The 27930-nt window shown below is 44.4% G+C and overlaps 2 long non-coding RNA genes across 3 annotated transcripts in view; one reads left to right on the top strand and one right to left on the bottom strand.

Moving 5' to 3' along the window:
- The window catches only part of LOC310832748, a 53227-nt gene extending 34631 nt beyond the window's left edge, over positions 1-18596 (top strand). Inside the window, exon 3 of the long non-coding RNA XR_014558401.1 lies at positions 17794-18596. This is a non-coding gene — a long non-coding RNA (uncharacterized lncRNA). The remainder of the gene's footprint in view (positions 1-17793) is intronic.
- Positions 15264-27254, bottom strand: LOC310832739. Of its 2 annotated transcripts, none has more exons than XR_014558389.1 (3): positions 27056-27254; positions 24374-24569; positions 15264-16056 (listed from the first exon to the last, which is right to left on the bottom strand). It is a non-coding gene; the product is annotated as an uncharacterized lncRNA (long non-coding RNA). The 2 variants fall into 2 exon arrangements; XR_014558390.1 differs by lacking the exon at positions 15264-16056 and adding an exon at positions 22391-22784.
- Positions 27255-27930: the final 676 nt, after the last annotated feature.

Here is a 27930-nt window from a genome sequence, read left to right as displayed (position 1 = left end):
GAAGTGTCTTCGGACAGCGCTGGCCCCTGGCCTCTTAAGTGAGATGGGCGCACAACCCCAGAGTCTGTCAAGACTGGCCCGTACGGGCAGGGGTACCTTTACCTTTACCTTACCTGGGAATCTTCACTTGGCTCCAGAGCTTCTCCCACCCTACCCACCCTCAGTTAATGCATTATTTTGCAGGTTAACTTTTCTTCATAGGTTTTGCAGGTTAACTTTTCTTTACAGGTATGCGGGCGCTGCTACGTTAAGGTCGCTGTTAAAGGGCCGGAAAGGAATTTCCCTGCATTGGCAGGTTTCACCTTTCCCGTAGCAAAACGTCACAACTTTGGTGGTATCAGGCCTTGGGCGGAATCCTTTTGTCCATCTTCCTCTTTGCAGCGCCGATACCAGGGTTCCCCGTTAAAGGGGTTTCTGAAGGGAGGCTTTGACCGTACGCTGAAAGGTCGTCATTGCTATCCCCTGCGGTGGCGGCGTGACGGGGGCAGCTATCTCTGCTTGAACATATGTTCTCCAGAGCCGGCCCATCCCCCACACAAACACTGGATAACCCTGATGCTCCCTCGGTCCCCGGCTGGGGACTGGGGAGGGAGAACGCTCAATGCCTGAGACAATGTCTACCCACATTTGAAATTTAATAAAGTTGTGGCCAATTTAATCCCATAGCACATTGTCTTGAGTCATTATTCCACATGACGGGGGGACCGCTTGGGATCTGGGAACTCTGCCTGTCCACACAATGGCTCCCATCTGAGAGGTGATGGAACTGAAAAAAAGCCCTGGGCCCACCATTTGCTCTCTGGGCCAGAGCCACTTCCTTTGCTTAATAATCTATACTTTCCTTAATCTTCCTTTCCTTAATAATCTATACTTAGGGAGACATTACTGTTAAGTATTCAGTGGTCTGTGTTTGCCTGAGCTTGAATTTAGACTAAGGATTCTGAGCCCCTGTGTTCTGATTCAATACAAGATATCCAATCACAGAACATTTCAGAATTTGGGCCTCTGCCATTGGCCCTTAAACTCTGAGTTATGATTCGCAGCTTGGAAGTTTAGACAGCCAATCATGTTGGGAGTGGGAGTGGCCCAGGCCTTCAGAAATGTATATAAACAGTTGCTTTGCTCCTGTTGTCCAGTTCTGTTAGTTCAATAAATGTTCTTGCTGTTATCACTACGTCTTGCTTTGTGGGAACCCACCTACACTTCAGTTTACCAAGAAGCTGGCCTGACTGTTTCAACAATGGGATCCTCCATTAGGTTTTAACCATTGCAGGATCCAGGAATTTTTAAACCCAGCCAGATTGGTGGGGTATAAATAATGAAATTATTATTAATATTAGAAAGGACTAAAGCATGCGGCCTACCCCTCCCAACTCACAACACAAAGCATGGCTAATATGCTGCCAATCTGCTACCAGGCCAGGTTTAAGGTAATCTATAAGGCTCTATACAACTCAGGACCATGCTGCTTAGAGGCCACCTTCTTCCTTAGAGGTCACTGCGGTCTGCAGGGCAATTTCTTCTGCAAGTTCCAAAATATATCAGAGACCTGCTCCATAGTAACTTGGAGCAGGGCTTTCAATTTGTCAGCCCATTTTGTGGAGTAGCGTTCCTGTCGAGATACGAAAGGCACCGACTGCCTGCACTTTTCAGGAAACAATGGAAGACATTTTTCTCCTGATGAGCTCTCGCAACTGGATAACTAGGTCTCTTACCAGGGGGCTCTGCTTCGCATTGTTTTTAAAGGTCATTCGCTCTTGTTTTCTGTGCTGTTTTATTATGCTGGTGTACATCACCTTGAGGCACATATATGGAAGGTGATTAATAATAATAAGGCAGGAATGGAAAAATCATATTTTTGGTAAGTTTGATATTATTTGCCATGAATGTTCCGTTATTCCAGAACTATGTCCTTCATGCTGAATTTATCCTTCCATTTCTTTGAAAAAAATATGTTATTATTTTCTTACATTACAAAATAGCAAGAAACAGTATTAGAACAAAACCCACACTCCCACCCTTTCTGAAGATGTGAGGTCAGCCAACCCACCCAAAAAGTGACTTTTTGTTTCATTCTCCTTACTATTTTTAGTTTAGTGGATAATATTTTCTAACAGGGCTAATTGCCAGGCATTTTTATGCCATGTGGTCATTGTCACACCTTCTAAGGATTTCCAATATCTAGCTAATACTAGTCTAGGTGCTAATAAAAGCTCGTCAATAAGATCCTTAAAATGCAGATTTATATTGTCCCCTAGGTAAAGATTAAGTAAAGCCAACTCTGGGCTTTTTGTTTTGTTATTCCAGAGTGATGTCCTTCATGTTGAATTTATAAGGTTTCCATTTGCTGTTGTTTCTTGATGTGCTCTGGGACTCAAGTTCTTTGCACAGAAGCAACTGCTGGGCTGAGTTTCCTTCTTTGGTTCAGTGGAACTATTACTTGCATTGCTCATGTTTCAAACAACTTATTGATGCATTTATTAGCTCTCTATGGGCAATTGCTGCATTGTTCTGTGGTTCCAACTAAATAAAAATGGTTCACTTTTAACCGTTGCACACTTTTCTTCCAACTAAGCTTTATAGAACCCAAACAGGCAGAGTTTACATCTACTAAGAAGTTCACTGTATTCTGTGGGATGACTTTCAGGTAAATGCATTTAGGGTCAATTTTCAGTCAATTTTCTGAAATACTCTGGTGAGTCTCCTTCTTCTTCAGATGGTGCACACTAATTCGGTTGCAGATCTCATGCAGAATGCCGTTAGATGACTCCCAACAAGAGCTTCAATCAGGAGCTCATTGTCTGAGCAAAAACACTCTTCATAAGGGCATCTTCTTCTCAGGGACATGCCAAAATGTAAGATCCATTTGCTCTTCAAAACATGCAGTAGGCATGATCCAAATCACAGCTGATGAGTTATCTCAATGGCTCTAATGCTAGATTTTGGCGTTGCCTACAGAAAGTGTTGGTAACTGACAGCTGTTTCAAAACAGTGGCCAGGTTGTTTACCAGGATATACCATAAGAAATGTACTTCACCATGTTGAAAGATCTTCTCTGGCTTTCTGTTTCTTTGGCTGGGGGGTTCAATTCAAGATCACAATTTGCTTAAGCTCAGAACCTCCTTAGCCCACACAAACCTGTCGACAGTTGATGATCTGTCGATGATTCTTCTATTTTCCGATGTCTGGTGGGAAGCTTAAGCTACAAGTGACAAGGTCTTTGGGGTCAAGGTGCCTCGACTTTGGAATGACATAGTTCCCCAGCACCTACATTACAATCTTTTAAGTGCCAGCTGAAGGTTCCTGCTTTCTCCAGATTTGACTAAAAATTAGTTTCAGATCAGTTTGGGCTGTTATCACTGTATTTCAGCCGCTGCTGATTTTTTTAGTACTTATCTGTTGTAATTGCACACATATTGCTTGCTTTATTTTGTGTTAAAATTTCGTGTGCTGCTTTGTATGGAAAGTTGATGAAGTTAGGGAAATAAATAAATAAGGACTTTTGCATTATAAAACATCCGGATTTTGTTACGCTTATCTAGGTGTTCGTGTGTATAGCATTCAATGATTTAATTATTCAGCCCAAGTTTCATGTTCTGTTTCCAGGATTCTGTTCTTCAGAGATGGGGGCCCTGTGGTCCTCCAGATGTTGTTGGACTACAACAACCATTATTCCTGGCCAATGGGTATGCGAGTTATGGCCAGTGGCAACATCTAGAGGGTCAGAAATTCCCCAGTCCTGCTGTTACCTAGAGCCTCCTTAGATTTCCAGTGTTCTACAACTATCTGTTCACTGAAGGAGATTTGGAGAGACATTTTCCATCATCTCTGTTCCTGGATGACTCCCACTCTAAGTCAGGCTCCTTCAAGATACACATACACACAGAGAGAGATAGAGATAGAGATAGAGATAGAGAGAGATTGAGATTTTGAATGTAAATTTACTTGCATCCTGTTTTTTCTTTTTCCTCTTTAGAGTTCAAGGGGGTCCCACGTGGTTTTCCATCCATGCACTTAGCTGAACCAGATCTGCATAGCTTCTGCGAGATTGTTGCACTGTGTGCTTTCAAGTCATACCTCTGGGGCAAGGACCAGCTTTAGCTCTGAAGTTCTGAACTCTGGGGGGAAAAAAACACCACACACCTTGGAAGGTTCCTCCTGTGTGGCTGGACCTCTCCTACCATTTTCCATTTTGCTGCAATAGGTTTATTTCGCACAAGCCTGTGTTCTGTTTTCATGTGGAAAGAACAACAACGAGCAATGCAGTCCATTGGATCTGAAAAGTCACAACAGGAAACAGATTAAACATACGAGTGAGTGAGCCTCACCGAATTCCATGAGATTTATTTCTGCAGAGATATGGATAGGAGTGCAGCCTTAGTGCATATAGTCTGCCTTTGGCAACAAACAACACTTAGAAGTAAGAAAAGAAAGCAGCACCTGTGTACATGAATGGATATGTTTAAAAAAAGTGTATTGCAAAGCAGTCACATATCAATTAACATATAAGGTTTGCTGTGGAGAACAAAGGTGCGAGAGTCTTTGTAACAGCAGTGGGGATCAGATGGGCAGGCAGAAGGAAATCTGATTAACAGTCCATTTTCAAAGGATTCCTCCAACATCCCTAGTGGGTTGAGCTCTTCCCACCTCATTTTTCTTAGCAACTATAAGCATCAGCAGAGCAATGTCAGATGGATCCTGTGAGTCACTCTGGTGTAAAATGCAACTGACAACAACACACCTGCCTGGGACCAAAATGACAGTTCAAAATTCACTGTAAATAAAAATGTAAGAACATAAGAATAGCTTGCTGGACCAGGTTGAAGACCCATCTAGTCCAGCATCCAGTGGCCATCCAGATACCTGTAGGAAACCAAGGAGCTGAACATGAGCACAAGAGCCCTTTCCCCATGTCATGTTGATCTTTCACTTCTTTGGTCATTATTTGGACGGCAAGCAGCTGGGACCTTGCAGCAGGGCAGGGAGAACTCAGACCTGTTTCTTCTTCCTTTCCAATCTCAAAATGCACAACTGTGATGCAGTCTGTTGTTTACCTGAATGAATCATCCCGGGATTCAAGCAAGGAGATTTCAGCCTCCAAAACAGCACTCAAGTCAGCATTTGTGAGGTTGGGGAAACATCTGGGCAGCAGGAAGGCTGACACTTTGTACTCAATCCATGAGTGGAAGCAAGCATGCGGAAAGCAGTTCCTTTGTGAGATTCAGAAAACAAACAAGGGGGGGGGGACTTAAGAAGAGCCTTGCAGGATTTAGGCAAAAGGTCCATCTAGTCCAGCATCCTGTTCTCACAGCAGCCAACCAGATGTCCCAATGGAAGCAGGAACTGAGTGCAACAGTGCTCCCCATTTGTGATTCTCAGCAACTGGTATTAAGAGGCATACTGCCTCTCTTGTAGCTAGTAGCCATTGACAGGCTTATCTTTCAGGAATTTGTCTTATCCTCTTCTAAAGCCACCCAAGTTGGCCACTTCTTGTGGGAGTGAATTCCACAACTTGAAAAAAAAACCAACACCTTCCTTTTCTCTGCCCTGAATTTTCACTGGATGTCCCCAATTTTAGTATTCTAGCAAACTTCTGTCTACATACGTTCTCCACATCATGAATTATCTTCCCCACGTTAAAAAAAATCTCCCCTATACAGGGCTGCCTTCAGATGTATAGTTCTCATCTCCTTGGCTCAGGGGTCGCATAACCCTCCAACATTTCTCTGATGAAAATAGGGGCGTCCTAAGGAAAAGCAGGGACGCAGGTGGCGCTGTGGGTTAAACCACAGAGCCTAGGACTTGCTGATCAGAAGGTCGGTGGTATACAACAGGGTAAGCTCCTGTTGCTCGGTCCCTGCTCCTGCCAACCTAGCAGTTCGAAAGCACGTCAAAGTGCAAGTAGATAAATAGGTACCACTTGGCGGGAAGGTAAACGGCGTTTCCGTGTGTTGCTCTGGTTCGCCAGAAGTGGCTTAGTCATGCTGGCCACATGACACGGAAGCTGTACACCAGCTCCCCTGGCCAATAAAGCGAGATGAGCGCCGCAACCCCAGAGCTGGCCATGACTGGACTTAATGGTCAGGGATCCCTTTACCTTTACCTAAGGAAAAGCAGGACATTCCAGGACCAAATCTGGGGCTGTCCATGGAAAATAGGGAGCCCTGGAGGGTCTGCGAACTAGGCCACTCAGCACCCAGCCCAAATTTCTCAGCAAAGCAGTATATGACGACAGGATCTCCCTCTTGTGAATGCTGCAGCATTCTGCACCTACTGCAGTTTCTAGATCCAGCACAAAAGAAGCCCCACATGGAGTGCATTGTTGTATTCCAATAGCTAGACAATTTAAGGTGACCCTCCAAGCCAAACTAGGCAGGGATGGGGTCCAATTTATTCAGTCATCCTGGAGGTCAGTGATTAGGTCTGCCTGCCTATATTGTACAGCTCTGGGCCAGGATTCAGCTACTGTCTCTGTCTTATTTCATAGAGCCCTACAATTGTAGAGTCAGGAGGGATCCAAAGGACCATCTAGTCCAGGCATCCCCAAACTTGGCCCTTCAGATGGTTTGGGACTACAATCCCCATCTTCCCTGACCACTGGTCCTGTTAGCTAGGGATGATGGGAGTTGTAGTCCAATGCCTGATCTAGTCCAACTCCCTGCAATTTCTCCAATCTTAAATTCACTTCTCCACATTTCTGCCTCAGTTTGCAATTTATTTATTTTAAATTGCCTTCATGAAAAATTACTGACATTTGAACTGCAAATCTCTCAGAAGATACAATTTTTAAAAATAGTGCTTCAAACCTCTGCCAATGTCTCATGGTTGATATATAAATTTTCTATCCATCAATTTTCCGCCTCCCCGCAGCACAGCCTGTAATCAAGGCAATCACCCCCCTCCCCAAGAACATCATTATCTCGATCTACATTCAGAACTATTAATACAGATCATCTTCTCCTATTTATTTAGATTTGATACAGCTGAAAAAAGGGCTTAGCTTAGGAACATCATACATTTGAAAACGAAAAGCTTTTAAGAGTTGCCATCTTCCCCCCCAAAAAAAACCCCTAACCAACAACCACTTGACCCTTTTAAGAAATAAATAAATTAGCCGCAGCTGCTGAATTCTCTTAATTAGGTCAACGAGCACACCAATGAGAGGTCTGTTGTCAATACATCTCTGCTTTTATCGGTTTAGAACAAGCCATGTTTGTTTCAGGTAAGTGGTTTTCAATAAGTAAGGCACTGAAAACAATGGATTGGCTTTTAAATTAAATTAATACAGTGCACCTCTATACCTGACTGTAAAGCTACTCCCTACTCAGAGTAGACACACTGAAAGTAATCAGCCTAAGTTAATCATTTCTGTCAATTTCACTGGGCCAACTCCGAGAAGGATTAGCATTGCATATGATCCACGGAATTCAGTAAGACTTGCTTTCAGGTAAGTGGATCTAGGTAAAGGTAAAAGGTAAAGGGTCCCCTGACTATTAGGTCCAGTTGTGACTGACTCTGGGGTTGCGACGCTCATCTCGCTTTATTGGCCGAGGGAGCCGGCGTACAGCATCTGGGTCATGTGGCCAGCATGACTAAGCTGCTTCTGGCGAACCAGAGCAGCACACGGAAACGCCGTTTACCTTCCTGCCAGAGTGGTACCTATTTATCTACTTGCACTTTGACATGCTTTCAAACTGCTAGGTTGGCAGGAGCAGGGACTGAGCAACGGGAGCTCACCCCGTCGCGGGGATTCGAACCGCTGACCTTCTGATAGGCAAGTCCTATCAGGCAAGTCCTAGGCTCTGTGGTTTAACACACATCGCCACCCCTAAATATAGCCTGTGATCTGGTACTTGGATCCAGAAACAGTTCGAGACTCCAGACCAGGCCCAAAGGGGACCCCTACATACAGAACACCCACAGGAAACAAAGATGGCAGATAAATTACTTTCCAGAAATAGCCCAATGAATGTATTTTCTTATCAAGCACTGTTTCATCTCAGACAGCTTAAGAGATTTACTTCATGTGGACGTGTGTGTATTGAAGGGTGTGGAAACACTCTTAAAATAAATTTACATTTAAAATAAACTGATATGTGGCGCCTTTGAAAATAAAGGCAGTTTCCTCAGTCCCTCTCCCCCCCCCCACCACCTTCAAGGTTTCAGAAAACATCTTCCTTCTGAAGATTGCTTTCCTTATAGGAGGAGGGGGGGAATTGAACAGCAGTAAAATGCTGGTTTGTTGGAGCAAATGGAATTTTAAATTGAATTCTTATCAAATTAGCCATTCATCAAGGTCATGCAATATTGCGTGAATGACCTCTGTGAGGCATCTGCACTCTTGCCTTGCTGCAGTCGTTGAAAACAAGGGTAATTCTAATGCAATTGCTGTGATGGAGTATTGTGCGATATGGGGACTGCGTTTGTGATGCTCGGGGCTTTAGCAACATCTGCGGGTACATCAGTACTCAGAGGACAACTGCCTTGCTCTCCAGAATGAAGAGAAGCATGAGCTCCTCTGAACGGCTTTCATGCCTCTCCCATGATCCCTAGGAATAAGCATAAGAACATAAGTGGAGTCTTGCTAGTTCAGCATCCTGTTCTCAAAGTGCCTTATGCCTCTGGGAAGCCTGAAAGCAAGACCTGAGCATAAGAGCTTTCTCCCCTTCCATGGTTTCCATCAACGGGCATTCAGAAGTATACTGACTCTGACAGTGGAAGCTGAATATTGGTGGCTGTCACTGCCTCTGGGGGAGCAAGTTCCATGGTTCAAGTCTGTGCTGTGTGTGATGAAGGACTTTACTTTGTCATTCATGAACTTTCCAACCTTCAACTTCATTGGATGTCCCCAACTTCTCTTATTATGGGCACAGAAGAAGATGAAGCATGGAGGCTTCCAGAATTGTCCTCCTCTGAAGCTCTCCACAGATCTGGCAGATTTCCAAATCAACTGGCATTGTGGAATCAACAATTTAGGAATTCTTTATTGCTTTATTTATAGCATCCAAAACATGTTGAGAGCATTGCTACAGGCTTCAGTTCCCTCCACTCTTTCCTGTCTTTCCATGGGCATATGGAGAACAATATTGAACAATAGTGTGTGTGTGTGTGTGTGTGTGTGTGTGTGTGTGTGTAATACCTGAAGGAATGCTTGGAACAAAATCCAAATCCAGCTGCAGGTGCTCCACATCTGGAACTGCACTTTTCGAAATTGTCCTAGTTGAACCTGAACCTAGGAGAAGAAGAATTCATGGAAGAGCACACCAGAGGAAATAAAATAAAATAATATAAACAAACACAATGGGGGGAAATCCATTCACCCCTGGCTGCAACTCACATCACTGTGTAACATGCTTCCTGCTTAAAATAATTATAGGTTAGATCCAAGTCAAAATTTCTCTGGAGCTACCCCCCACAATAACATTTCTGAGGTTGCCATCACAGTTGGTGCTCTTGCCACTCACAGAGGCAGCAAACACACACATCATGAATGAATGCACACCCTTAGGCAAAAAGAGCAGAACAGAACTATGCTATTGCCACTGATAATGGCAAGACCCACCTCTAAGAACCAGTTGGAGATTTCCTCCTCTCCCTCTGGTGACATGATCCCTCTCCTCATACAAATAAGAGTGGAGAATTTCAAGAAGATATTTGTCAGGGGCAGTTTGCCTTCTAAATACCAGTAACTCATAGCTGTCAACGGTTTCCTTTTTTTAAGGGAAATTCCCATTTTCCGAATAGGATTCCTTGCAAGAAAAGGGAAAAGTTGACAGCTATGCAGTAGCTGGGAATCACAGGAAGGGAGAGGAGTGTTACACTCTGGCCCTGTTTGCAGGTTTCCCTGGCATCTGTTTGGCCACTGTGAGAACAGGATACTGGACTAGACGGGCCTTGGGCCTGATCCAGCAGGGCCCCTGAGGTCCCTTCTCAGTCATGAACTCACCTCTCGCAAGATGGTTCTCTAGTACCATGATTACTGTAGATTGTTTCCAGCTGCTACAAACAAACTGACAATTGATTAGCAGGATGGACGAAGCAGAGAGGGGTGGGCTTCTTGCCCCCAGGCACCTTGAACCCTGGAGCCTTCTGGGCCCCAAAGGAAGCTTGCAACATGAATCCCCTGCTTCCTTTTTTTGTTTGGTTTGGTTGTTTTGCTTCCTGATGGATTAACTCCAACTCCTCCGCCACAACCATTACCCAGTAACAAAGATATATAGCAGCTGGAAAGTGCTTTTGGAAACCTTCCCAAATAACAAAATAGTAGCATATTTGACAAACTATTTCAGAACACATAATAGAGGAGATAATGATAATTAGGCGAGTGCTTTATGCCCAAATGCTCTTGAATGCCGGAAAAGAAAATACAATATTTTCAGTCAAAGATAATTGAAAAGATTATTTGGCTTATCTAAAATAAGTTCCCCTCCCAAGCCTCTGCACATCTGTTACATGGATTTGTGCAGATGCACGGAATGGTACTGCTGATTCAATGCTTGTGTTTATTGCCTGGGGGAACTAGATGTGGGTCTGAATTTGAGTGAGGTGTGAAGGTCCCCTTGAAGGGAAAGGGGTGCATTGCTTGGCTGGGTTCTAATCTGGGGATGGGGACGTGTGGATAAGATGGACTGAAATTGTGGTTCTGTAGTGCATGGGGCGGGGACCGATCCCAAGGGCTTAGTGAAAAGATCAGGCAGCCAAAAGATGCACATTTGGAAAGGACTGGAGTCACCAAAATAAAAGTGCATAGCCCAGTGGTGTGATTACTCAGAAGTAAATCCCACTGAGTGAATCGGAGCCTGTTCCCTAAGGAGTGTGTGCAGGCCTGACTTGTTAACTTGGAAACAGGACTTCTGAATAAAAGGTAGGAGCACTCTGATTGCTCACAGCTTAATGCGGCAACCCGCAAGATGCAGTACCATCTGTATACACGAAGAGGAGGAATCTCATCGTTCCATGCCCATTTCCTAGAGGGATGTCCTAGTGATTTCAGTGGACCTTACAAGATGAGAAGTAGTGTGGCATAGCAGTTGGAGTGTTAGGCTAGGACCTTGGAGACCAAATGTCAGGAGCTGGAGTCAGGCATAGGTCAGCAATGAAACAATAAAGAAAGAAAACAGCTCACGGTGAGTGGTCACAGCAACGCTTCTTAGTAGGTCTTGCCCCAATGAAGCAGTTGCAAGGAATGAAGGTTCCCACCTTCCCACCACTCTCTAAGGCTCCTTCCCCAAGAGTCTAAGGCTTGTCATCTTGCCTCTCATTGCTCCACTCTCTTCATTTCCTTGAGCGTTCTGGGGGACCAGGGGAGAGGGGGTTGGTTCCAACAGAAGGGGGAGACTCCATGGCTTCTTCAGCAGCCTGCCTCATCTCTGTCTCCTGACACCCCTCTTTTCCTGCCTCCGAGTCTGGACTGCTCTCTGCCACAGTCTCTTCCTGCTCACTAAAACCTGTTACCTCTTCAGCTTCTGGCGCCTCCTTCTCCCAGTCAGCTTCCTCTTCTCCCTCTGTCCACGCATCATCATCCCAGCACCAATCCCCTGGCCCTGACCCTTCTTCCTCTGGGGGTTCCCTTGGAGGTTCCCCAGCTCTACAGCCAGCCAGTCCGTGACATCAAAGTGAATGAATTTTATTATTTCGGTCCACAGACCAGTTCCAGCCCTCATACAATATCAAGGAAGTCATACATTTGAATTTGCAATTAGGTATAACAGGGACAATACAGATATAGCAACAGTTAAAAATATATATAAATTAAAACTTGGCCACTAACATATAACCTAAAATTATCATTTAAAACCTTAATCATTATGATAGCACAGCTTGTTCCCTAAGTTTTATGCAATCCCACAGAAATTGGCTACCCTTAACCTTGGCATCAAAGTTCAAATCTGTGCTCAGCCATGAAGCTCAGTGAGTGTTCTTGGGTCAGTCACCATCTCTCAGCCTAACTGTCAGGACTGGCAGGGCTCTGACAAGTGTGTGGTGGGGGCAGGTGGGCAGGGGATTGACTCAGGAGAGCAGGGGCAGCAATGTATGGGGTGTTTGGTGCTGCTTACAATGCGGGAGCCAGGGTGGGATGAAGAGGAAAGGTCAGAGCAGTCAGAGATGGAGGTGGGTGCACAAGATCTGTCAGAGGTGGAGAGAGAGGCTGTTCAGGCCAGTTGAATCCTTGCCATCATCTGCCCTGCTGTTTTCTAGAACCAGGAGGTGCTTGAAGAGGGAAGAGCAGTTATGACTTCAGTGTAGCAGAAACCTCAGGTTGCATGCATGCACCCCATCAAATGAGGGTACATAACCTGGGAGTGGGGTGTGGTGATTCCACTGTTGCCTCAAAGCCACTTCCGAGCTTGAGAGGAGGTGGGGTTGCAGGCTTCACACCCTCCCCACGTGCGCGGGGGCAGCCCCCGCGAAACTGGAGGAATCCTTGGCCGCATCATCTCCCTTGCCAGCCAATCAGCTGGCCTGGGAGGCGTGGCCCATGCTATTTAGGGCCGGTGCGGCCGAGGCTTTTCCTCTTTCTTCACTCCAGCTGCTCCAGTTTCCCACCCTTCCCACCCTTTAGGTTTGGCTCTCTTACATTGCTATGGACTTCGGTCGGTCGCCGTCAAGGGGCCTGGTAGGATTTTTTTCCACTTGGCAAATTGGCTCCAGCCATTTGGTTTTTTGCCTACCTTGTAGCAAATCATCACAACTTCCTCAGCATTGGCGGTTAGGCATTGGTAGGGGTATTGTTATGTAGATGGGGGGGGGAGAAAGTGCCATCACCTTCCCCCATACTGAAGGGTAGTCCGGTAAAGTATTCCGGAGGGCGTTGCCCTGTCCGAAGCCTAAGGCACCCCCCCGAGTGGTGACCCCGGGGGAGCTCCTAGTTGATGTGCATCAGCAGGACTCCCCCTACTGGCGGTTAACCCTTCCCGGTCTTCAAGCAATCAGGCTGAAGCCGGATAGTCAAGAGGACCAATGCCTAAGCCAATACCGCTCAATTCCTGTAACCAATAAAGTTGTGGCCAATTCTTGCCCATTAACCTAAAATGCTGGTGTCCTGTGTCTTTATTTCCAAGGGGGAGGCGGGAACTCGCCACGCAACCCCTCCATGGGGCACAGACCTGGGAGCAGCTGCCCAGACTCTAGAAATGTGTGTTTGTGTGTGTGTGTGTGTGTGTGTGTGTGTGTGTGTGTATCTTGGGCACCTTAGGAACTGCTGTAATCCTTCCTTGGTTGAGGGGTGCTCAGGACCTTATCCTGCCTCACAGGGATGTTGCGAGGGTAAAATGGAGAGCAGGGGAGAACCATGTATACTAACTTGAACTCCTTGGAGGAAAGATGGCTTAGAAATGCAATGGTAAACAAACAAACAAGCAAAACTTCATTCAGTTTCAGACGCTAATCTACCTGCCAGCCCCTTTTAGAGCCTCAGCTCAGTGCTCCGAGTTAATGAGTCCTGCTTACCCAAAACAGGATGTCTTCAATATGAAGCTGCCTGGAATGACCTGTAATTTGTTTTCCTTATTCCAGCTCAGCTTGTTTATGTGCAAAATGCATCCATCCTATTTGTGGTATTTATCTCCAGGCTACTGCTTGCTTTACCACATCGCGAAGAGTTAGCATCGCTCTTGATTTCCCAGGAGTAAGAGAAATCCATGTTCATGCGCTTATAAAGGTTGACTTGTGAACAAATTCTTCTACAGGGCAATTTCGGATGCTCCAAGTGACATTTTAAATTCTTCAGATCTCCCCCTCCCTGTTCGGTTTTACAAGAAAATGTTGATTCTCTGGGACTCACATGCTAAACGAAAAAAGCAACTTCCTTGCAAAGAGAGCAAGGAACATTTTTAGGGCATGTATTTTGGTCCAGCAATATCTATATGTTCCCGAGGCCTTTCCATAGGTTGTAAAGGGCTTTCTTAAAAGCTTTCTTAAACCCAAATGTATTATCTCCAGAAGGCAAGCAGGGAGAGATTCACCAGAGCCACCAGTTGAAATGTCCTGCTTCCTGTCCCTGCTGATGTTCTTTTACATGGAGTTCACAAATAGAACTTACTGGCATTCACAAAATGTAGGCGTGATCAAACATTCCCTCTGCTAATTGCTGCCCCATTTCCAGGTGGTGAAATATATGGTTATTTATTTATTTATTATTTGCATATTATTTACAGCAACAATATTTGTGAGGATGGAGAAAGATTCTCTGAAAGGTTTCTGCAGAGGCTTAATGCTGCTGGATAAAACCATTCTCCCCCTTTTATGGTCAGTCTCATTGCTGCTGGTGGGGGTAGCTGGAAGCTTGTGTGTGTGTGTGATGACTTGATCTGTACCTCCTGGAGTAATGCAATGCTCAGAATGTAATTATCCTTTGAATTTTGCACTTCTCTGACTCAATTTTCACAAAATACATATTAAAGCATCACACATATGTAGGGTGCATACTTCCCTGGGAGTAAGTGCCCTTTGAGTTGGTAGTTTTGAGTAGATAGTGATGGCATTGAACTGTTCAAAATTCACATTTTGTGTAAGATCACACACAACAATGTGAATTTTGTGAGATAATGCATAAAAATAAGGATTTTAATAATATTTAAATACAAAAACATTGAGCAATTTTCTTTTTGCTTTTTCTAAATTTGGGTTGGTTACACACACACACACACACACACACACACACACACACACACAGTATATATACAGTATACATATATTGTAAAGGGAATTGGGGTTGCTTGTGCGTAAGTGGCCGCTGCCTTTGGCAACGTTCCCTGGCTAAACTTTCCCCTGGCTGAACAGCACTTTCTCCGTGGCTGTGTCAGTCACTGGCAGAATCCGTCAGTGGGCGTTTCCTGAACTTCTTCCAGCATAAAAGCTCTTTGACACCAAGTCGCCGCCTAGCCTCTCTGCGCGGAAGTTTTCTGCGCAGAGTGGGTGTGGCCAGCTGAGGTCCTGGGCTCTCCCCGCTGGTCTCTGTGGAAGAGTCTTGGAGCCATCTCTCCGACTTCCTTTCTGGCTCTCTTTTCTTCCTGGTGTCACGCTGATCTCCTTCTTCCGAGGAAGTGTTCCCTCTGTCCCGGCTGGGCCCTTCTCCTGCATCGCTAGGGAGCCTCACCTCCATTCTTGGCTCCGATGGCAGTTCCCTGACATATATATATGTATAAAAGTGTAGATTTAGTGCAGAAATAATAAAGGGAGTGGACATATGAATGAACATATCTGAAAGTGGCACAGACTAGACATAGATTGACCCTTCCATCTAGGGATATAATAAGGCACTATTTTCTATCTCACCCTGTATTTGTTGCATTCCGCACTGTCTCCTTTCTGCTGCATTTCTTCTTCCACCAAGAACAAAGTTGTTTGCTGCCTGCTGTGGAGAAACCGCTTAACTTACTTATTTCATTCCCTAAATTCCCTAAATTATGTTGTCAATACATTATTCCACCCCATTCATTTCAGCACAAAGGAAACACAGTGCAGATGGGATAGGGATACAGTAATACCTCGGGTTACAGATGCTTCAGGTTGTGTTTTTTCGGGTTACAGACCTGCCGAAACCCGGAAATACTGGAATGGGTTACTTCTAGGTTTCGGGGGTCGTGCATGCACAGAAGCACCGAATCACAACCCGCGCATGCACAGACATGCTGCTGCGGGTTGCGAACACTGCGGGTTGCGAACGTGAATCCCGCATGGATCACATTTGCAACCTAAGCGTTCATTGTAAAACCAGCTGCGTATCTTTGTGGATGTGTTTCCCAGATTGCTTTCCATTCCAAATATAAGCAAACACTACCCATCCTTGCTCCCATTTCTGTTTTTGTCAGAATTCTTCAACATCCCACCTGGCAGTTGACCCTTTCCTCCCCACACAGCCCCAGACAGAGTGCACACAAAGCACAACACCTCCCCACACAATAATGCCCCCCTGAACTCTAACAGTTTCGTGGCTCCTGAATTTCACCTCCGCCCCATTGTGAGTTGGAATGTCATTGTCTCCTGCCTGCCACTGTTCTCCTGCTGATTTTAATGGGCTGCAAAGTTCGTAGCTAAGCCAAAGCTTTCACCAGGCTATAGAAGCACATATGGGGAAAGAAATATAGATATTTTAGTCAGTACGCTCTCTCTCATATCAATCACTAAGAAAGGGGCTGTGGGGATGACTAAGATGAAGCAATACAGCAATAACTCCTCAAAATGTCAGCCGCACTGACTGCACATTTTACTCAGAACCATTAGCAGGGGAGATAGATTATCCGTAAGTGCTAATATGGCACAGCAGAATATAAATATTTATATTAATGTGCACCTTTTAGTCTTTTATTAACAGGTCAGAATACACACACACACACACACACACACACACACACACACACACACTTTAGTGCCCTTTCGGTTAGGAATTTTAAAATGGATTTAAGCCTCTACTTCAATGTTACAAGAGAGGGTGAAATAGAACCTTAGCATTCCTCATTCCACTGGAGATTTTACCTATATCTACCAGTGGCATAGCATGGTGGGGGGCACAGGGGTGGTTGCCCCAGGTGCAAAATTGTTAGGAGCACATGTCAGCACCCGGTGCTGCCTCAATACAGCTGTGCACTTCCATCACTGGGTTCCATTGAAAACAGCTTCTCTGTGTAAAGCAGGAAGTGACCTCTCCAGACAACGCAACTCTTCTTTTCTTATCTCTGTGGATGTGATATCCTGGGTGATGTGGATGCTGTTAGGCAATTGAATGCATATGCATACTCTGCCCGTCTCCCTCCCTTCCTCCTACCCAACCTGTGAGGCCCCGGGCACTGGCAACCCATGCTATGCCACTGATATCTGCACACACATGAGCAAGGGGGGCAGGGATATCAACCATTCAGCAGCAGGTTTCAAAGAGCTAAGGCAAGAAGTTGATTCTTTTCAATATGCTGAGCAAATGTAGGAATACCCATGCCAATTTCACAGTTCTGTTTGCAAGGAGTGAAAAGGGTCCCGACTTTTGACAACGGGGGTCTTGCATAGGTTCATCCAACTCACCTAGAAGGTAGTGACTGCAGTAGCAGCCATTTCCTCCCTGCCCAGTACTAAGGAATTTTTTTTTTGTTTTTACTTCTTCTTGTTTATTAAATTTAGATACCATTCTTCACCCAAAGATCACATGATGGTTTACAATATAAAAACACAACATGCACCACCACCACCACCACCACCACCACAACATAATAATAAAAATTAATAATAAAAACTATATACACACAGGGCCCACTATCAATCTGCTTGTAATGCAAAAAAGTGAGTTCCACAATTTAACTATAAACTGAAGATGCACTTTTTGGGGGGGTCTGTCCTGAATCCTTCATTGGATGTCTCTGAGTTATGAGAGAGGGGGGAAAGCCTCTCTCTATCTGCCACCTCCATGCTATGCATAGTTTTAATAGCTTGCATGCTTTCAGTGGGATGGGTTATCTGAACACCCCTTAATGCTTTTTCTAAGCTAGAATCAAGGATTGTGGTACATATCTGCACATCAGACAGACTGGCCACTTGCTACTGCCCTCCCTGCTCTTTGCACGTTTGAAATCTTAAGCTCCAATGAGCAATCTGGCCCATTGAGTATCCTTCCCATAAGACCATCCTTCTTCTCTCCAGCATAATCTGGGTACAGATGGCAGCTCCTCCTCAGTAACAGTAATTTGCTCCGGGTGTTGTGTGCGACAATTATTAATACATAATATGCATGAGCAAACCCAAACAATGTGGAAAATATCTGAAAGGCAGCCCCCAATAAGCCCCTTCTTCCCATTTTCCTTGCAGAAGTGCAGCTGCCTTGTGCCTTAATACAAGGAAATGAAAGCAAGGCTCCTCATATGGAATTCCTGGCCGGGTTCGCATCTTGTTTCTGCTTGATGCCAAGTGATGTCTTTGCCGCTGAATTCACGCTGAGATGATAATAGGTTAGGCCGCTCAACTGACTTGGAAGGTTAGTAAGATCAACACTCGAATCTGCTTTATCTCCATCGAGGGGATTGTTTTGTATAATACCCAACTTGCAAAGGAAGAATAATGAACACGTCTTTCTGTCTGCTTCACTGTATCACAGGTGGGTGATGTGCTGTGTTTGAATAGAATACACTGTCTTACTAATGGCAGGGAAGTAAACTCTGACTGTCAACTTTTTCCTGGACATCGATATTTCCTCTCCCTTGTTCTCCCAAAAGCAGGAAAGGGATGGAGGTAAGTTGAACATCAACTAAACAACAGCATCACTTAATAGATGGGGTTCTCAAAACTTTCTACCCTCCGCTGAGTCCACTTGAGAAGGCTGAAAATGACCTAGGTCCACCAGTCACAACTCCTTACGGCTTTCTGCCCAAATAGAATTTTGCACAATGAGAATGAAAAGTTGACTTCATAAGTAAGTACGAGTACCACAAGTTGGGAGTCTGCTTTTTGTCTTGCGGCTTTCCCCATCAGTTCACCTCCCTTGCAAAATATGTTTACAGGGAGATGTGTTTTGCATAGCAGCACAAATACAGTGTGTTTATTGATTCTGGTGCCATGTTGGCCGTTAGCATCGCTAGCTGTCGTTTAACCAGAGTGGTTTATTAGACTAAATAGACATTGTGATTGTTTCAGAGGTGGTGCAATTAGGGTTAAGCTCTCAGAAGATAATGTTGCAAGGGATTATCTGAGGATTTCGTTCCCCCCTTGACTTTGCCCCAACGGTTGGAGAATTCTACTTCCCCGCCAAGTTAACTTTCAATGGAATTCTCTATCCCTGCCCCCATTTTACAGCTGACAAACAGCACAGAGAATTTTGGGAGTCCATGTTTGACATAGAGGAGGAGCTGAAGACAGTGGAGGCTGGTCCATAAGGTCAAGTAGGGTTCTGCTCCACCAACCTCAGTCGGTCCCCAGCCAGTGTCCATCTTGCCAGCTTTCTTACTTGCAACCAGTCCAAGGGGTGAAACTTCCTGTGTCTCCTCTTCCTCTTCAAGTCTCAGTGGAATTCAGCAGGGAGGAAGAAACTAGAATGAGTTGGTTCTACCTGTCATTGCCTCTGGCGCCACCTGCTGTTGCCCTCCCTGCTTTCTACCCCACCAGCCTCAATAGCTACCACTCGCCACTGGCTGAAGAGCTGAAACTTCCCCAGTAGAGATGGCTATGGTATTCACATTACCCTGCTCAGAAGCATGAATTCTTGACGTCTAATGATGCTGGAATCCGAGACCTCTCTCTAATTGCCACCCACTTTAATTCTGGCAAGGGCGGCACTCAAAGAAGTGGTTTCTATGGAGCTCAGGGAACAGACTACAGCTGTTAATGGAATTAATTTGTTTCTCATTTTTAAGCAAACCGATCTTCACTTGTTGGATTAATATGTAGATTACAGTGCAATTGCCTTGTAGATGTCAGCAAGGATACGGATGGGGACAAAACCAGAATATGTTGGCACTGCCTGCTGTTGGCACTCCCTCCATCTGCCCCTTGGTCTCCCTGCCTTCTGCTCTACCGGTCCCAATAGGCACCAGCCATTCTTGCTACTACAACTAGCCAGCAAGACTATTGCAAGAAGGGCAACACCCCATAGACTGGAGCTACCAGGTAGTAGTTTCTTTAGTTCACAGGAAGAGTTGCATCAGTGGCCCCATCCATACTTGGTAAGAACATAAGATGAGCTTGATGGAACAGGCCAATGGCTCAAAAATTCAGCCAACCAGATGCCTATGGGAAGCCTCCAAGCTAGACAGGAGCACTCGGCTGCTGTAGGCAGGGAGGAAGCTGATGACACCAAACTAGATCATTGGTCTAATACTGGCCACACTTAGTGAAAACAGTTCCCCAGTGTTTCAGGCAGGAGAGTTTCCCAGGCTTACCAGGATATGGCAGGGATTGAATTAGGGACCTTTGCAGAGTATTTGGTGCAGCAAATATTTGTGGAGCAAATATCTTTGCAATAAGTTATTGTTTGGGTAGGAGCTATAGCTCAAAGACCATGTTGCAAGTATATATGCACTGCAAACTTTGCCACACCAAATACTTGCTTATGTCTCAGATTTAAAATGATCATGCTCCTAGCTCTCATGGCTTTGGGGGAAAGAAAAGCTATGGTGCTAGAAGGGTTGCAATGATGCTTTGACCCACATTCTTTTAAGGCTTATGATCATAGAAGTGTAGGAATGGGAAGTGGTCTAGGTGAGACTTACTATAGAGCTGCAAACCCAGAAGTAAGTGTTCTAGGTGTTGCAAACTTTTTCCAGAAGCTGAACGTGCTTTGTTTTGAGTGTAACGCTTCTGATTTGAGTGCCACACTTCCATTTTGAGTGTTACGCTTCCATTTTGAGTGCCACACTTCCGTTTTGAGTGTTACGCTGAGGTCTGTTTGTTTTTGCCATCTATTTTGCATTTTTGTTTTTGAGGCTTTTTTGTTTTGTTTTTGTGGCTGTGTGGAACCCAGTTCAGCTACTGATGGATTGGTCGTGTGACTGCAGCACATTGTTTATTGCTTTCATTTTATGGATCAGTGGTCTCGTTAGATAGCAAAACTCATGTTAAATTGCTGTTTTAGGGGATGTTTTTAAAAGTCTGGAATGGATTAACCCATTTTGCATTAGTTTCTATGGGAAAGCGGGCCTTGGTTTTGGAACGCTTCGGCTTTGGAACGGACTTCTGGAATGGATTGAGTTTGAGGACCAAGGTACCACTGTACTGCCTTACAGTGAGTGGCAGCAGCTCTCCAGGATTTCAGACCAGGGCCAGTCCTAGTTGGAGATTCCAGGGATTGAACCTGGGAGCAGCTGCACACAAGGCAGACGCTCTACCACTGAGCTATGTTCCCACGGTCAACCCAGTACTAGCTCCTGTTGAAACTGCAAGAGCAGAACAGGTAAACAAGCTCTCAGATACAGTAGGAGAAATTCCCAGCCCTACCAGGAGTTGCGAGGGATTATACCTGGGTCCTCCTGCATCCCAGGGACAGCACTGAGCTACAGTCCTTCCTTGAGCAAGGTGAATTTCAGGAAGCCTTGGAGAAGGAGCAATGATCTCCCCAAGTCCCATTGGTGCATTCCTGGTGGTAAGTTCATTTAGAGCCATATCTCTTTGCAGCTCCTGAGCTCCCGAATAGCTGGTCTAATTTGAAATGTCCTATACAATGTTATTTTTCTTAAAAGTATCTGCAAGCCTGACAAAAGAGGATATTAAAGAATCAGAGATTGAAATCTATGGCTTTCGTTTAATATCCTTATTGGAGGCGCTTTTTCGTTCCCCTCTAAATTACTCCCTGTTTTCATTGTGCTCAAAATTCTCTCCTAATAAATGATAGTAGTAAGTGAAAGACAGATACTCAGTGAATTGGTTTTTTGTCCCCTAAACCCCATCAATATATAAAGCTTTTCTTTGTATTGCTAAGCACAGGACATTACTCACACAAATTAGATATTCGTTTAAGACTTTTCAACACTTTTCATCACAGGAGTCTATTCCCAGAAATGGGGGGAAATCTCTTCTTATCCATCTATTAAATGTGGAAGATTTCAGAGGGGAATTTTACAGAATTCTCCCTTGTACTGGATCAACACATTGGCTCAACTTACTCAGGGTGCATTCAGAGGTGGGAAGCATTGTGTTATTTTTTTCTGATTAACGCTAGTGCCTCTGTTCTGTTTTCTAATGTTCCCTTCGTGCTGCAGTTCCTGTTGCATTAGTGATCTGTGGCTTTTTCAGTGATACACACCATCATGCTGCCTTAAATTTCATTCCCACCAGTGGGCGTGGTGTGGCACAACAAAGGACATCATTGGGCAATATTCCCCCATCCTTTCCGCACACCTGTGCCTCTCTTCCCTCATGTTTTACCCATGAAAATGACAGATAAAAGAACTGCATCCTGGTATTCTGTATAATTTTTTTTTTTTAAATCACTTAACTCCCATGATTTGCTGGGTTAATGGGGTTGCAAACACATCTTTTTTTCTGGAAGCAATTAACATGGAAATGAGTGCCATCCTTGGACTATGTTTTGTTAGATTTCTGAAGGGGACTTTTATGTCATATGAACATTTCTACACTATATTTGAGCTAACAGCTAGGGAAACCTCAGGGAAAAGGAATAAACTCCCATGTGAATGCAGCCTCAGTGTTGTCTATACTGAGTGTCAGTGGCTCCTCAAGGTTCCAGGCAGGGACTTTCCCAAATAGAAGCTTGGACCATTTGCCTGGCACACAAGAAGGAGCATGATGGAGCCTGTCATTTTCTGGGATTCTACCCTGGGTAGAAGTAATATTGTAATCAACCCATAGTGAATAGCTTCCTGAAACCTCCTAATGAAAACCTGAAACAATGGAAGCTTGGAAGTGGTATGATGACAAGCTGGAATTTGTGCAGAGGAAGATGACCAAGATGATGAAGGATCTGGAAACCAAAATTTATGAGGAATGGTTGAGGGAGCATGGCATGTTTAGCCTGGAGAAGAGAAGACTGAAAGGTGATAGAATAGCCATATTTGAACATCTGAAGGGCTCTCACATGGAAGATGGAGCAAGCTTGTTTTCTGCCGCTCCACAAGGCAGGACTCAAACCAATGGATTCAAATTACAAGGAATGAGATTCTGATTAAATGAGGAATAACTTTCTGATGGTAAGAGATGTTCAACGGTAGAACAGACTGCGTTGGGAAGTGGTAGACTCTCCTTCATTTCAGGTTTTTCAGCAGGTGATGGCTGGCCATCTGCCAGGGACTCTTTAGTTCTTATTCCTGCTTTGCAGGGGGTTTGACTCTTTGGTCCCTTCCAACTCTCCAGCTCTATGATTTGATGGGAAATATGCTCAGGGGGATATGTGGAAAACACAGGATAGATAAAGAAAAGAGTTATAGCCACGTTCCGACTGATAAACCTTGAAAGTTACGCAGATGATGGGAACACAGTTTTCTACTGTTGCAATTAGTGATGGAGCATTTTTTTGGAGGAGGAGATGGAGCTCTTCAGCCAAGGTTAGCCTTTTGTTCCCCTGTGGCTGTGCAGCGCAAGGATCATTTATGCCTGTGCTGAGTGTTCTGAAAATAATGGCAGAACTCCAAGATTGTATTTGTACAGTGCATTATTTGCAATGACAAATATATGTATTAATCAGACCAAATAGCACCTTCCCGGGCAGCTGATGTTGAATGCAGAAGAAGGTCCCTTCTTTGCAACAGGGTTCCCCGCTCTTAAAATCAGAACCACCCTGTCTTACTTTCTTGTAGGTCCCAAGTGACTTCAGAGCCCCAGTGTGTCTCTTATGCACTCTCTCTCTCTCTCTCTCTCTCTCTCTCTCTCTCTCTCTCTCACACACACACACACACACACACACACACACACAGACCACTTTAGTTTGTTAGCTCTCACGCAGTCCATTGCCAAGGCAAGACACTGGTCCAGCACTTCCACTGCCTCACCTGCAGATGTAAAGGAGAAGTAGAGCTGTGTGTCATCAGCATATTGCTGACAATGTACTGCAAAACACTAGATGACTCCACTCAGGAGTTTTATGTAGACAGCTCAGGACTCCACTACCTCAGGACCACCAGTTTCCCTAGGAACTTATCCAGATCCTGAGATCATCCTCTGCGGCCATTTTTTCATGTGTCCCCTTCACAAGAGGTCCAGAGGGACACAACATGAGAATGGGCCTTTTCTGCAGTGACTCCCTATTTGTGGAATGCTCTCCCCAAGGAGATTCGGCTGGTGCCTATATTATGTGCTTTTAGGCGCGAGGCAAAAATGTTCCTCTTCAACCAGGCTGTTGGCTGAGTAACATCTGGTTCCCTTTTAAATGGGTTGTGGGAGGGGGACATTACTGGTTTGTTTTTGTTCTTATTTTTATTATGTATTTTGTGTTTTTTATATTATAATTTTATGTTGTGAACCACCCTGAGATCTACAGATGAAGGGTGGTATACTACTACTAATGGTAGTATACTACTACTAAGGGTAGTATACTACTACTAATAATAATCATAACAATAAGTTAAACAGCTTGTTCAATAACATTAAACCCTGAGGAACCCCACCTTGAAGGCTCCACAGGGCCAAAGACCAATCCCCAAGCATCACCCTCTGGAAACATCCATCCTAGAAGGACTGGAACCACCACAGAGTGGAACCATTTCCTTTTACTCTCTCCCAACAGAGGTTATCCTACGGTGTGACCAAAATAATTTCCTCCAAGAGTGCCACAACCATCTGCTCAAGAACCTTCCCCAAGAAGAGGAGATTGGCAACTGGCTGTTAATTACTTAGACATATAAACATATTAAAAACTTATTTTTTTAAAAAAAATAAGAGCATCTAATATTAGGAGCACCTAAAAACCTTTAAGGGTGACTGAAAACATTTTAAAAGCAGCACGTACCTCCATGATTCAGGCAAAGGAAATGTGACAGACTCACAGAAGACAGGAGGGACATTAGGGCAGGTGATAATTACAGTAAGTCTAGCTTGTTGTAATTGCCACCCCTGGACCTTGAGAACACACCTTGATTGACTCATACTGCAACATCATTTGTTGCTCAGAGCTTCAATTATAATCCTCCTGGGACTCAGCTGGACTGGTAAAGAAAAAACTATTTAGATGCATTCTTTGTGCAATATACTTTGGCCACCTCCTGAGAAGAGGAGACTCTCTGGAAAAAGCTCTGATGTTGGGTACAAGGAGAAGGGGATGACAGAGGATGAGATGGTTGGACAGTGTTTTAGAAGCTACCAACATGAATTTGATGAAACTCTGGGAGGCAGTGGAAGACAGGAATGCCTGGTGTGCTCTGGTCCATGGGGTCACAAAGCGTCGGACACGACTAATAGACTAAACAAGAACAACAATGTGTGATATAACATTTTGCCACCAGATGGCGACATGGAGTCCTGCTTTTTTCTACCAGTTTTCCCTGTTCAAATTTACAGCGCTTTAAATTGAAATGTTTCTTTGATGTGTCTAGATCCAGCCCTGGCCACAGTCCATCTAACTGAAACCCGGGGCTGGAAGGATGCTTCAATTTTTACACTGGGTATGTGGTATAAAAAGGCTTCATTTATAGTTTCCTTGGAGAAGCTAACTGCAAACTGAAAGTCAACAAGGTCTTTGCTGCAACACAAAAATTTGTGGTCACATGGGAGACCTTTTTTTGACTTGCATGAACAGTCACATGATGGATTGCCTCATTCCAGTCCAGTACAATTTTATTTGGAAGAATTATTGAACTTATTTGGCCTTTTGCATCTTCCTCATGCCCCCTCTTTCTCTCTTTTGCTCTCTCACCTGTTTGAGTTGTTGGTCTCCTTACAAGAGTTTTGCTTCTTGATGATTTTGTGGCCTATGTATTTGCATGGTTTTGTTTTTTTTCCCTTTCCAGGGGCCTGGTGCCCTTCTTATATGCACTTTCCACGTTATAGGAATAAAAAATGCAAAAAGATAAGAAGCAATAACAAAGGGAGGCGGAGAGAAATCAGAACTGTTTCTCGCTAGAAAACAGCTTCACGTGGGATATTATTTCATGTCAGATGAGTATCTCCTGGAAGAGCTGAGAATTTGTCCGCAGTGAAGGTGTGAAAGATGAGCCACTTCTGAACTTGCTAGGAAACCATTAGCATCCACAGAGGGGGCTTTGCCAGAATCCCTCACCACAGGAATCTCTGCGATGGTTTCTGTGCATTGAATTTGAGGGGAGGGAGAAGTGGAATGTAATGCTGGAGTTTCCTGTGCAGTCACAGAAAAACTCTTCACTATCACTTACTCTGTTTATTTGTTGCTTTCCCCACAAAAGTGTCTCAAAGCAATGCAAATGTTAAAAAAGAAAAGTAAAACCAAGTATAGGAGATTGAATTAAGGATACAAAATGTTCATCCATGAATTTATATTCGTTTTTTGTTTTTTTTACACTGTGATACGTAAGTCAAGGGGAACTTTCTGTTCCCTAATTTGTTCTCTGTTGTTGGAACTGCAGGAAATGGTCTTCTGGCAGTGGTTTGTCAATATAGCATAGAATCTTAGAAATGTAGAGTTGGAAGGGACTCCAAGGGCCATCTAGTCCAACCCCTGCAATGCAGGAAGCTCAGCTAAAGCATGGTGGCCAAAAGGCTGAGTTATCAATCATTATGTTCTAGGAAGGGAGAACCCAATTCAGATTCTTCCTATTTTCCATTTGTTCCATTTTTAAATTTTGTTCTCCATTCAGTTCTGCAGCATGTCAAAGTTCTTCTTTTTTTAAATCCTCATGAAAATTCATCAGAATATAGTGCAAATTTCTCCCAATATGTACATTTTTATGATTCTTTCCCCTTTTATACACAATTTGCAAGCATTTCCCCCTAATCTAATTCATTTTTCCATGTCATTTTGCTCAAGTGCAAATCTTTATGCCCACTTTCCCCCTAATACTGTTTGGTTGGAGAACTGTTTTGCAATATTCAGAGGAGGGTGAATAGTCGAAGGATATTTGTGTTTTGTTTAGCGGATTGGTTTCTGCTTTTAAGGCAGTTTCACCCAGAAATTCATGATAGAAACATGGGCTGGATAAGAAACAATACACCCCAACAACCACCACCCCAAACCCATTTCTCCTCTTCACCTCCTCCGTCATAGAGCATTCAAACACCTGGGCAGGTTCTCAGACAAGTGGCTTTCCATCAATCTCAACTTCTCAGTGTGTAGCATAGGAGTAATAAAAACCAAACTTCAGCAGAACATCAAAAGAAAGTTGAGATAAGAAGCCCAGTTCGATGATTTCATGTAGGATAATCCATCTTTTTATTCTTCATCCCAACTACCCACTGTTAAGGATATATCTATGAGCTAAATAAAGTGCAGGTCTGCAAGCATGTTTTGCTTTAATTCCTTCCCCAAATTGGGTAGTGATCCTGGTTATTTTTGTCATCGGCATTCAGCAACTGAGTCGTTTCATGGTCTTTTGTCTCAGCCCCCCAATTTAGTTCACAGCAGCTGGCCAACTCACCTTTGGGCCTGCCATCACGGATCGGGAGCAGAGCCCCTTTCAACCCGCTGTGCAGAAACCATAATAGTAAATACATATTTACATACTTGAGTATGCATGTTGCACAGTCGCATCGCTCTCCTCTGAATCAACCCCTCTGTCAAGCAGCAGAGGCCCACAGGAGAAGCCGAGCCTGTCTTCCAGAATAAATTGAAACATCCTGGTGAACTCAAATGAAAGCTAACATCCTCAGTGGCACAGCCAGGCATTCGTGGCATGCTCTGAACTGAGCTACCATAGCAGTCCCATGAGCAGCCTGATTTAGCTGTGCTGCATACATGGTATCTTGCTTTTAACACTGTAGTTTGGGGATAAGGGACTTGGGACTCTGCCATGTTCTGAAAGCTACTTGAAACAAAAATCACACCATGCACAAGAGGGAGGCATCAGTGGCGAAGGTTATTTTATTAGGGCAAATGGGGGCATTGGTCAACCCCGTTTGCTCTCAGTCACCTGCCTTCTTGCTTACGACAAATGCAGAGGGTGCCTGCCATCTTCCTCTTCCTTTGTGGTCCTTCTAGGCCCCGGAATGCTTCTTGGAATTGAGTGCTACAGTATACCTACAATTAATTATTTTCCAATGCTGTAGATAGTCAAGCACAAAAATCTCCATGCTACAAATATTGATTGAGTAAAACCAGTCTTAAATATTTCACATTCCACAAGAGGAAATGTTTCATAGGAGTTTTTGAGTATTCCCTCAAATGTTCAGTTTTCCTGTTGGAAAAACATGGGGAGGGGCACTTAAAATTCCCCCCTTCCCAGGTTTTCACCTCTGAAGTAGAGGATTTTCAAAAAATTGTTGTAGTACTGTCAGGGACCGTGCTGAGGAGGGCTGCACAGAGGAAGAATGGTGGGAGCCATCTTCCCAGGTGCAAGAGAACAGTATAGATTTGGAACAATGGTTCACAGAGGGGCATAG

Source organism: Podarcis gaigeae (genome assembly GCF_964106915.1).
Source record: "Podarcis gaigeae genome assembly, chromosome: 15".
Classification (NCBI taxonomy): Eukaryota; Metazoa; Chordata; class Lepidosauria; order Squamata; family Lacertidae; genus Podarcis; species Podarcis gaigeae.
This window is presented reverse-complemented; position numbering and strand designations above follow the sequence as displayed.